The 10,095-nt window shown below is 44.4% G+C and overlaps 1 pseudogene; it reads left to right on the forward strand.

The window, feature by feature from the left end:
- Nucleotides 1–912: 912 nt before the first annotated feature.
- LOC110301074 (small ribosomal subunit protein eS7 pseudogene) lies at nt 913–1,528 on the forward strand (annotated as a pseudogene).
- The last annotated feature ends 8,567 nt before the right edge of the window (nt 1,529–10,095 follow it).

The raw sequence follows: 10,095 nt of genomic DNA on the forward strand, positions 1-10,095 counted from the left end.
AAAAAGAGTCTTGGCTGTGATGCTTCCAGATACATTAGGCCACTGAAAGACTGCCCCAGAGTCCCCATTCTCCTGATATCCAACTACTATATAGTCCTTCCCCACAACAAATGAAGTTGACCTCTGTAACCACAGAATGTAACAGAGACAAGACAGTGTGACCTCTAAGGTAAAGCTCTAACAACCCCCCAAACACACACACACACACACACACACACACACACACACACACACACGTTGGAATAAGACAGCTGCCATGTTATTAGGGCCTCAGACAGCCTTACGGAAAGGTACATTTGGTGCGGAATGTGACTTGTCAGGGCCAGTGCTTTGTGTCAGCCATGAGAGCTTGCAACTGAATACTCCAGCCCCAGTCAGTGCCTCAGACGACAGCTGCCACTGAAGCATAGTTTCATGACAGAGCCTTACCTGAGAACTCCTGCCCACCTCTCTCCTGAGTTTCTGTGGGATCTGCAGGCACATGTAAAGGGCAGAGTCTGATGTTGGTATATGTCCTCCTCTATTATTCCCCATATTATTTTTTGAGACAGGCTTTCTAGAGAGACATGGCCCTGGCATTCTCTATTTCAGTGAGACTGGCTATCCAGTGAGCTCCCAGATGCTCTTGACTCTACCTCGTACACTGGTGTTATAGGTACATACCACCACATCCGGCTTTGACATGTGTGTTTGTGGATGTAAACTCAGGTCCTGTGCTTACCCAAGTACTTTAATCACCAAGCCTTACCCCACCCCTACCCCCAATCATCTGTTTACATATGTTTTTGTGCTCTAAGATTTGATGGGGGTGATTTTTTAATATGTCAACAAATAATAAATCATAGAAATAAAAGGGAGGTTCTCGTGAGAGCCGTCCCTCTTTCTAAGCCGGCGATCTATCAGGACGAGGCCATGTTCAGCTCGAGCGCCAAGATCGTGAAGCCCAATAGCGAGAACCCGGGACGAGTTCCAGTCTGGCATCTCTCTGGCGCTGCTCGAGCTGGAGATGAACTCCGATCTCAAGGCGCAGCTGCGGGAACTCAACATTACTGCAGCCAAGGAAATTGAAGTTGGTGGTGGTCGGAAAGCTATCATAATTTTTGTACCAGTTCCTCCGCTTAAATCTTTCCAGAAAATCCAAGTCCGGCTAGTTCGTGAATTGGAGAAAAAGTTCAGTGGGAAGCACGTGGTCTTCATTGCTCAGAGGAGGATTCTGCCCAAGCCAACCCGGAAAAGCCGTACGAAAAATAAGCAGAAGAGCCCCAGAAGCCGCACCCTGACAACAGTGCACGACACCATCCTTGAGGACTTAGTCTTCCCAAGTGAAATTGTGGGTAAGAGGATCCGTGTGAAACTGGATGGCAGCCGGCTCATAAAAGTTCACTTAGACAAAGCACAGCAGAACAACGTGGAACACAAGGTTGAAACTTTTTCTGATGTGTACAAGAAGCTCACAGGCAAGAATGTTAATTTTGAATTCCCAGAGTTTCCGTTGTAAAGAAAATGACTGAATAAAGTGTCATTCATAGTGAAAGAAAGAAAGAAAGAAAGAAAGAAAGAAAGAAAGAAAGAAAGAAAGAAAGAAAGAAAACGGAGAGGGCAGGGATACATTTCATAGACCAGCCTAGAGTAACTTCACACCTCCTCCCCCTAACTGCTATGGAGAAATGACCTAGTGTACCTGTCTGTCTTTTCATCTGTTAGCCCTCCTGCCTGAGTAAAATCGCCATGTCCTTCTAGCGTCCAGAGTAAATGATTCCATTACACGAAGAGTGTCCTTACTAGTCACAGAGCAGAGTGGAGAAATTATCAAATTATCTGGAGGGCTGTGCACGGCTCTGGCCTCATTCTCTTCAGCAATTTTCACAGCTACCAAGGGCTTTCTTGTCAAAATCCATGACAGCGAGAAACCCTGAAGGAAAACCACTACGGTGGCTGATGAGGATGCCTACAAACCTTAAAACCATCAGACAATGAGCAATTAATCAAGACGAAATGTAGCAGAGACTTCTTGACAGCGTGCAGAGTTCTACGACTTTACTTACGAATCCTTAAGAACAGGAGGGATGTTAACTCCTGGTTAACAGTTGCCTTCCTTAACTGGATTTATAAATTCACACTACATAGCCATCCAAATCCTGCTAAGCCTGAGGACAATGCCAGTGACCCCCACACAGACTCGGGCTACAGTGATAGGCTGATACAACCCACATTAGTGAGCACAGGATGCCACACCACCTTTGCTTGGTCAGATCATAGATAAATGTGTGGCTAGAGTTTGGGTTTGAGAGGAGTTGACAGCGTCGCTACAGCACTGAAAATAGAATCAATTAACCTTTATCGAGTGGCTTCTCTGTACCCTGCAGGGAGAAGATGCTCAGAGGGAAGAGAGCGTGGCTTAGGCTGGAATCTCACCAAACACCAATGTACAAAAGACAAGTAGAAGAGAATATGCAAAAATGGCTGTCAGGAGGAGCAGGGAAAGAGGAGAGAACCCAGAGGTTAAGCCCAGAAAGCACCATATATCACCTGGAGAATGGGCTCTTTCGGTCTCTGCCACTGCCTTTTCTAACTTCTGACTCCAGTCTGACATTTCCTTCTTGCTTCTCTGTTTGTTTGTTTGTTTGTTTGTTGTTTCTTGTGTAGCCCAGGCTTTCCTCAGAGTCCCTTTTTGACTTTGGATGATGACCTTAAACTAATCCTTCAGCCTCTACCTCTCAAGCACTGAGATTACATACCTGCACCACCATATCCAGCATAAAGAGGTCTTCTGCGCGTTTTTCAAATACACTCTACACCATCCGTCCTCACTCTAGGTCGGTGTCTACATTGCTCCTGTGAGTTGACAGGCCCTTCCCGAAGAGCAGTCCAGTCCTACACTTACACTTTGTTCAGCTCTCAGCTTCGATGCTACCTCCCCAGGGTAGCATTCCCAGTCTGTCTTTTTTTTTTTTTTAAGATTTATTTTTATTTATTTATTTTATGCATGTGAGTACACTGTAGCTGTCTTCAGACACTCCAGAAGAGGGCGCCAGATCTCGTTACGGATGGTTGTGAGCCACCATGTGGTTGCTGGGATTTGAACTCTGGACCTTCGGAAGAGCAGTTGGGTGCTCTTACCCACTGAGCCATCTCACCAGCCCCCAGTCTGTCTTGATTCACTTCCCTTCTCAGCATTTATCACCAACCCCAGGACAGTTTATAAGTTTATGTGTACTGACTGTCCCTCCCTGACCACACACAACAGTGACTCCACCTGCTTTTAGTGGTATGATCACACTGCACCATGTGGTACAGTGGGACACGTTAAATGTTTAGTTGAGTAAAAACTTGAATAAAAGCATTTGATGGAGGAATTAAGTGAGTGAGATATTTAAAAGGACTTGGTAATGTTGGTGAGAGTAACTTCGTGTTTTCTGTGGCTTGCATCCTGCGCGTTGATTGCAGAAATCTTTTAGTAACTTTCATCTTCTTTGACGTAAGCTCAGGTTCTCAGAATGCCTCCTTGTAGAGCAGATACATGCCTGTAAGTTTTGGAAATTTGCTGGACTGGGCTGTATTGCCCATGAGGCTTTGGAATCACAGGGCTTAGACCAAACAACAAAAGTCAACTTCATTCCCAGTAAAGGTAATCCTTTTCATTGCTGTGCTGACCTGGAACTCTCTGTGTAACCCAGGCTGCCTTCAAACTCGTTTAAGGCAATCCTCCTATCTCAGCCACAATTACAGGACTGAGTCACCATTTCTACCTGCAGAACCTCAGTTTTATTTTGTTAAACACTGGTGAAGAATTCTCAACTGAGATGAATTCCTGCAAGCGGTGGGCTGTGAGTTGGAGGGAAGAGACGAAGTGGGTATTTGAGAAGATGTTGTTTCTGTTGCAGGGTGTTTTATTCACAGTGCTGGTGCCCAGGCTTTCCCCACACTAGGAAAGTACTCCACCACTGGATTATGCCTCCAATCTGAATAAAGGACATTTGACATCATCATTGCTAAAAACACACAAAACAGGGTATAGTGGAGCACGCCCTTAATCTCTGCACTTGGGGAGCAGAAGCAAGTGGATCTCTATGAGTTCCAGGATAATTAGTGAATCTCGGTCTCTAAAGATAGATAGATAGATAGATAGATAGATAGATAGATAGATAGATAGATAGATAGATAGATAGATTTTGTAGAGAAAAAAAGTTTGCTATACAGCAAGAAAAGCCAAGTTTACCCTGGAGATCACATCTTTTCAACTGGTTTTTTGCGGCACTCCTAACAGTGGGAGTGTGTGTGTAGAAGGGATATTTCTAACTCTTTCACCTGCTCTTGGGATCCCTTTTCTCCCACTGGGTTGCCTTGTCCAGCTTCTTCTGCAAGCATGAAGGTTTGTGCCTAGTATTATTGTATCTCGCTATGTTGTGTTTGGTTACTATCCCTAGAAAGCCTGTTCTTTTTTGATGAAAAATGGAGGAGGAATAGATCTGATGGAGAGGGGAAATGTCAGGGGGACTGAGAGAAATGGGGTGAGGGGGAAACTGTGGTCAGGATGTATGATATGAGAGAAGCATTAAACACACACACACACTTTTAGTGAAGTCCTAATCTCTGTGCTCCTGAGGCAACTTTCAGCAGCGCTGGGCAGCTGAGGCTAGGAAGGAGGATAGTATCATGGGCCGGAGGCTGGGTTCTACAACTTCAGTAAAGGAGCAATGGGCATGCACGTTAGCAGGAGGAACAAATTAGCTGCAGTAAAGCCTCATGGAATGGGGAACAAGCAATGTTAGATGAAGCGCATAGAGGGCCTGTATGGAACAGTGAGAACATTGGTCCTGGGTATCAGGACAAATGCATGGTCTTTATTACAGGAACAAAGAATATCTATCCTGTCCAGGAAGTGAGCAACGGAGATAGGGCAGAGGAAAAGGCAAAAGCATCATCATAAAAACAACAGTATGGACTTCTGGCTCATAAATAAGCACTGTAAGCAGAGTGGACCCAATGCCACACAGAGAAAATGTTACAATCATGGTAGCTGTCAGAATTCATAAAAACAGCAAAAGCCAACTTTAGAAAAGGAGATGCTCGCTTCCAGAGATACTCCAGGCCATCCTGAGAGGCCACAGTAGTTGGAGGAATAGGATGGCGCCTTCTGGGAATAGAAATTACTCAGAGGAGCCAGGAGGCAGATAGGAGGTGGAGGAGGAGATGTGATGGGGAGGACCTAAGATCACCACCTCTTATCAGCCAGAGAGAGTCTAGACTTACTCACTCACTCAGTGTGATTAGACTTCTGGTTAATATTTAGATAGTATTTTGTTTAAGGATAGAAATATCAGAAATCACTAGAGTAGGTGATCTTAAGAGTATCTGCAAGCCTGCAGGTCTCTGTTTTCTTTTCTTTTCTTTTCTTTTCTTTTCTTTTCTTTTCTTTTCTTTTCTTTTCTTTTCTTTTCTTTTCTTTTTAAGGGTTTTGAGGAGCTGATTTGAGCTTATGGCAGCTATTTTATAGATAATCTTATTTTAGAATAATCTCTGATTTATGGGAAAGTTACAAAGTGAATCACACAGTTTTCTCATGGGTGCCACATCCACTTTACCTTACTATTTCAACATGTCACGCTAGTAGGCTACGTTTGCCACAGCTGAAGCTGGCCATGACAGTGAATACCTGAGGAATATCTCCAGTGAGTACATGTATTTGGGAGGTAGAGGCAGAAGGATCATCTTTGGCTCGATATTGGCCTCAATAGCTCAAGGCCAGCCTGGTCTACATGAGACTGTCTCACACAAACAAACAAAATATTTACAATTATTGAACCAGTACTCTTGCAGTATTGTTAACTAAAGCACATACAAAATTCAGTTTTTCTTGTATTCGTGTAACCATCACCATCATCATTTGTTCTTCTTTATTTTTTAATTAATTTATTTATCTATCCTTCTTTCATCTATTACATCCCTACCATAGTTTCATGATTTGACCGGGTTTGAGATTTACGGGAGGACATGTAGACACCAAACCCAGACACTACTGCTGATGCCAAGAAGTGCATGCTGACAAGAGCCTGATATAGCTGTCTCCTGAGAGGCTCTGCCAGAGCCTGACCGATACATATACAAGATGTTCACAGTCAATCATCAGACTGAGCACAGGGACCCCAATGGAGGAGTTAGGTGAAGGACCGAAGGAGCTGAAAGTGCCTTATCTGACATCAATGGGAGGGGATGCCCTTGGTCCTTTGAAGGCTCGATGCCCTAGTGTAGAGGAATGCTAGGACAGTGAGGCAGGGGTGGGTGGATGGGTGGGGGAGCACCCTTATAGAAGCAGGGGAAGAGGGGATGGGATACTAGGGTTACAGAAGGGAAAGTGGGAAGGGGGAATAACATTAAAATATAAATAAATAAAATATCCAATAAAAAAAAAAGATTTGCTGGAGAGAAGTCACATAGGAAATGTGTTGTTCTCAGCATAACATACCAAAAACCATGGTACTCCCGACATACTGGCTTTTCTGATTTGGGGTTGTTTTGTTTGTTTGTTTGTTTGTTGTTTTGCCATGACTTAGGAACGTAGGACCTTACACACTCTGGTCAAGTGTTCTACCGTGGAGCCACCCCACAAAGTCACATGACTTATTGTTGATATTAACTTTTTCTAACTTGGTGAATGTTTTAGTCCACTCAAGCTGCTATTACAATATACTCTAAAGTGGATAGCATTTATTTTATTTTAACTTAATTTTTATTTGTGTGTGTGTACCCGTGTGTGAGTGTAGACACGTGCATACGCATGTTTCAGGATGCTTATAGAGACAGCCCATGGGAGGTGGCGCTCCTTTCCACCTGTACTGAACTCAAGTCATCAGACTCGGAGGTAGGTTCCTTCTCCTGCTGAGCATGTCCCTAGCGGGATAGCTTCTGAAAATCTGGAAGTTTTTCTCACAGTTTGGCAGGCTAGAACTCCAAGCTCGGGGGATCCCAGGATGATTAGAATCTTGTGAGGGTCACTTCCAGCTATGTCTGTGCATGGCAGAGGAGGACCTGGTCATTTAAAGGGAAAATGTTTCTAAAAATTAGAAAGGTTAAAGGTTAAATGTTGTGGGTGGGTTTAATGCTTGGTTTTATGTATGGTGAGAATCAGAAGATACAACTTTGGGACATCTGGGGGTCAGCAAAGCCTACTCCCCAAAAGGAAACGGCATGCATTGCATCTCTTGCTTTCTGGAAAGGTGAGCACAGAACAGAGGCAGGGGATGGCTACAGCCCTGCGAGAAGCCTTGGAATCCACTCTCCTGGCAGGAAGGTCATGCTCCCCGCAGTGCCCCCCCTTTCTTCTGCCATCTCAAGAATGCTGCTTCAGTGGCTTTGGGGAGGTTCTTTTTACTTCCAACGTTGCTTCTAGATATAGTCTGTCAGTGGTGGGAAACACAGAGCCTCGTGTGTAGGTCCATGTGTCAGCAAACACTTTGCCTTTCTGGAGTACATGGCTATCTCCTGCAAGCCGTGACTCTAAGGAGGATGGTGCTAAAACCCAGGGACACTTCATACCCAGAACTGTTACTCACAGAGTCAGATGATCCTCAGAGGGCCAGCATCTCCATCTCCAACAGCTTTGCACAGCATCCTGGGTGACTCTGAGACTTCCGCTGGGCCCTTCTAATTGTCCAGAGAGGAACCCTAACACAAAACACTCACTCAATGTCCCATGAGAGTTCTTCATCCAAAGCTGGAGTCCAGTCTAACATGGACTCAAGAAACAGCAAACATTCCTTCCTTCTTCCCTTGTGCAGACTCCAGACCCAGGGTGATGTCACTTCCCTCCCCTTAAGGGCAAGTCTGGGAGAACTGAGCAACCCAGAGCCAGTCCCCAGGGACCAAAACCTTTTTTCTCTTTAAGTCATAATAGTTTACAAGCCATCATTAAAGTAAAAATCCAGGAATGGATAGAAGTGTGTTTCTTTTTAAAGACTAAGAAAAGGAAATCCCAGGGGAATTAGTCCCTTACTCTACCCTGGATCCTCTTTTGAAGAAAACTAGAAGTCATCACTACAAATCAGCCCCCAGATCTGTGACATTAATTATATATATATGGCAGAAGGAAGGCAGTCAGAGAAAGGAAAAGTAGGTATGTAAATTTGAATAATCTTCTTGATAGTCCTTTAAAGTTGGTATTAGGATCCTACTTTGTAGGGAAACCTGAGTGTGAAAGAGTTTAATATTGTATATTCAGTTCAAACTTTGAATTCCAAATCAAATCTATCACTGTCTACAAAGCATGATGCTGAAGGATAGAAAGAGAGCCAAGAGACAGATACAATTCCACATGCATTAGTGTGAACACAAACATACACAGAGACAAGGGCAAGGACTATGGTCTCATCATCCAATGTCACTCATCCCACAGTCCCAGCAAAGGCTCTCTAGTTAAAGCTGCAACTCCAGCCCACAAAGCATGCCTAAAAGATCAGTTTATCCTATGGGGATGATCAGGCTATGGTGTCTCTAAAGGAGTCTAGCAATAGAGGAAGAGGGTATCAAGCCAGCAACACTCCCTAGCAGAATGGGAATGTACATCGTGATATGTGACTCAACGTGGCCTGGGAGACCTTTGGAAATGGAGAAGTTGATCTAGATTTCACCACAGGAAAAAAAAATTGTGAGAACTGAACACAGACATGGAGGTTATCATATTATGTGACATGAGCCAGCTTCACCAAGAAATGGGCTGGCATGGTGGCACATGCATTTAATCGCAGTACCCAGGAGGCAGAGGTAGGGGTGTTTCTGTGGGTTCAAAGTCAGAGGTCACCTTGGGCTACATATTGAGTTCCATGTCACCCAGAGCTCAACAGGGAGATCCTGGAAAGAAAGAAAGAAAGAAAGAAAGAAAGAAAGAAAGAAAGAAAGAAAGAAAGAAAGAAAGAAAGAAAGAAAGAAAGAAAGAAAGAAAGAAAGAAAGAAAGAAAGAAAAGAGGGGAGGGAGAGAGGGAGGGAGGGAGGGGACAAAGAAGAAAGGATGAAGGGAGGGAGCTAGGGATGGAGGGAGGGACAGAGGGAGGGAAAGATAGGAAGGAACCCAGGGATGGATAGGAGTATGTTTCTTTTTAAATAATCTGGAAGAAGAAAACTACAGGAAGGAAAGAACCATTAGAGAACAAGATACTGAAAAGTTAGAAAAGGAAAAATTAAGTCAGGAAGTGAGGTAGCTTCCATACTGATCTTAGGTAAAAGAATTATGAAGAAAATAGCGTGTATTGAACCCTTTTAAATAAGATAACCTTGAAGCCAGGGAGAAGAATGTTCTCACAGATGTACAGAGAAAGGTCATCGTGAATTCTCAACCATGAAAAGAGTTTATCATCACCTACATCTCACGGATGAAGAAGCTGGAACTTCGGAGGTTGGTGACTTGCCCAAGGCCTGTGTTTAACAGCAGCAGGGCTGGGGATTCGAGTTAATATGATTCAGCTTGAGAGCACAGCTCCCCTCCACTTAATAAGCTGTCACACTTTAGAAATGGAGTGAGCTAGAGGAGGAAAAGATGGAACTAGGAAACACTTGTTAAATCAAGCGAGTCCAGGTCTACACTTGCCATTCTGAGTGTACCTGCCCCTCATCCACACTCTGCCAGTCAGAGCTGATTCTTGCCACAAGCCTCCATCTTGCTCTGTGATGCAGGAGACTGGCTCTCAAGAGCAACAGAGCCAGCTCCCTCACCCACTGGCTTCTGTCTAGGTCTTGCCAAGGGAGGTGCTGGTTGGAGACAGGAATACAGGAGGAGAGTGGAGACAGACTTGTGCTTTTTCCACTCATACCATCATCTCTCCCTCTATGCTTTGATTTGTATCTTTGTACCAAAGGCAACAGCCTGAGTCAGGCAGATCTCTACAGCGGCCACCCCCACTGTTCCCAGTGTGAGTGCTTCCTGTATCCCTGATCATCTCTTTGCTTCAGCTACACCTTTGAAAAGAATCCTAGACACTCTCTTCTGTTACCCTAGGTGGGCCATCTCTGTCCCGACAAGCCACCGGGTCACGTGTTCCCAGGTGCTTTTTCATAATATATATCACATTCTCAACCTTCATCCACACATCAGACACCCCGATA

This window comes from Mus caroli, unplaced genomic scaffold (assembly GCF_978045245.1).
Source record: "Mus caroli unplaced genomic scaffold, Mus_caroli_1 scaffold_11, whole genome shotgun sequence".
Classification (NCBI taxonomy): Eukaryota; Metazoa; Chordata; class Mammalia; order Rodentia; family Muridae; genus Mus; species Mus caroli.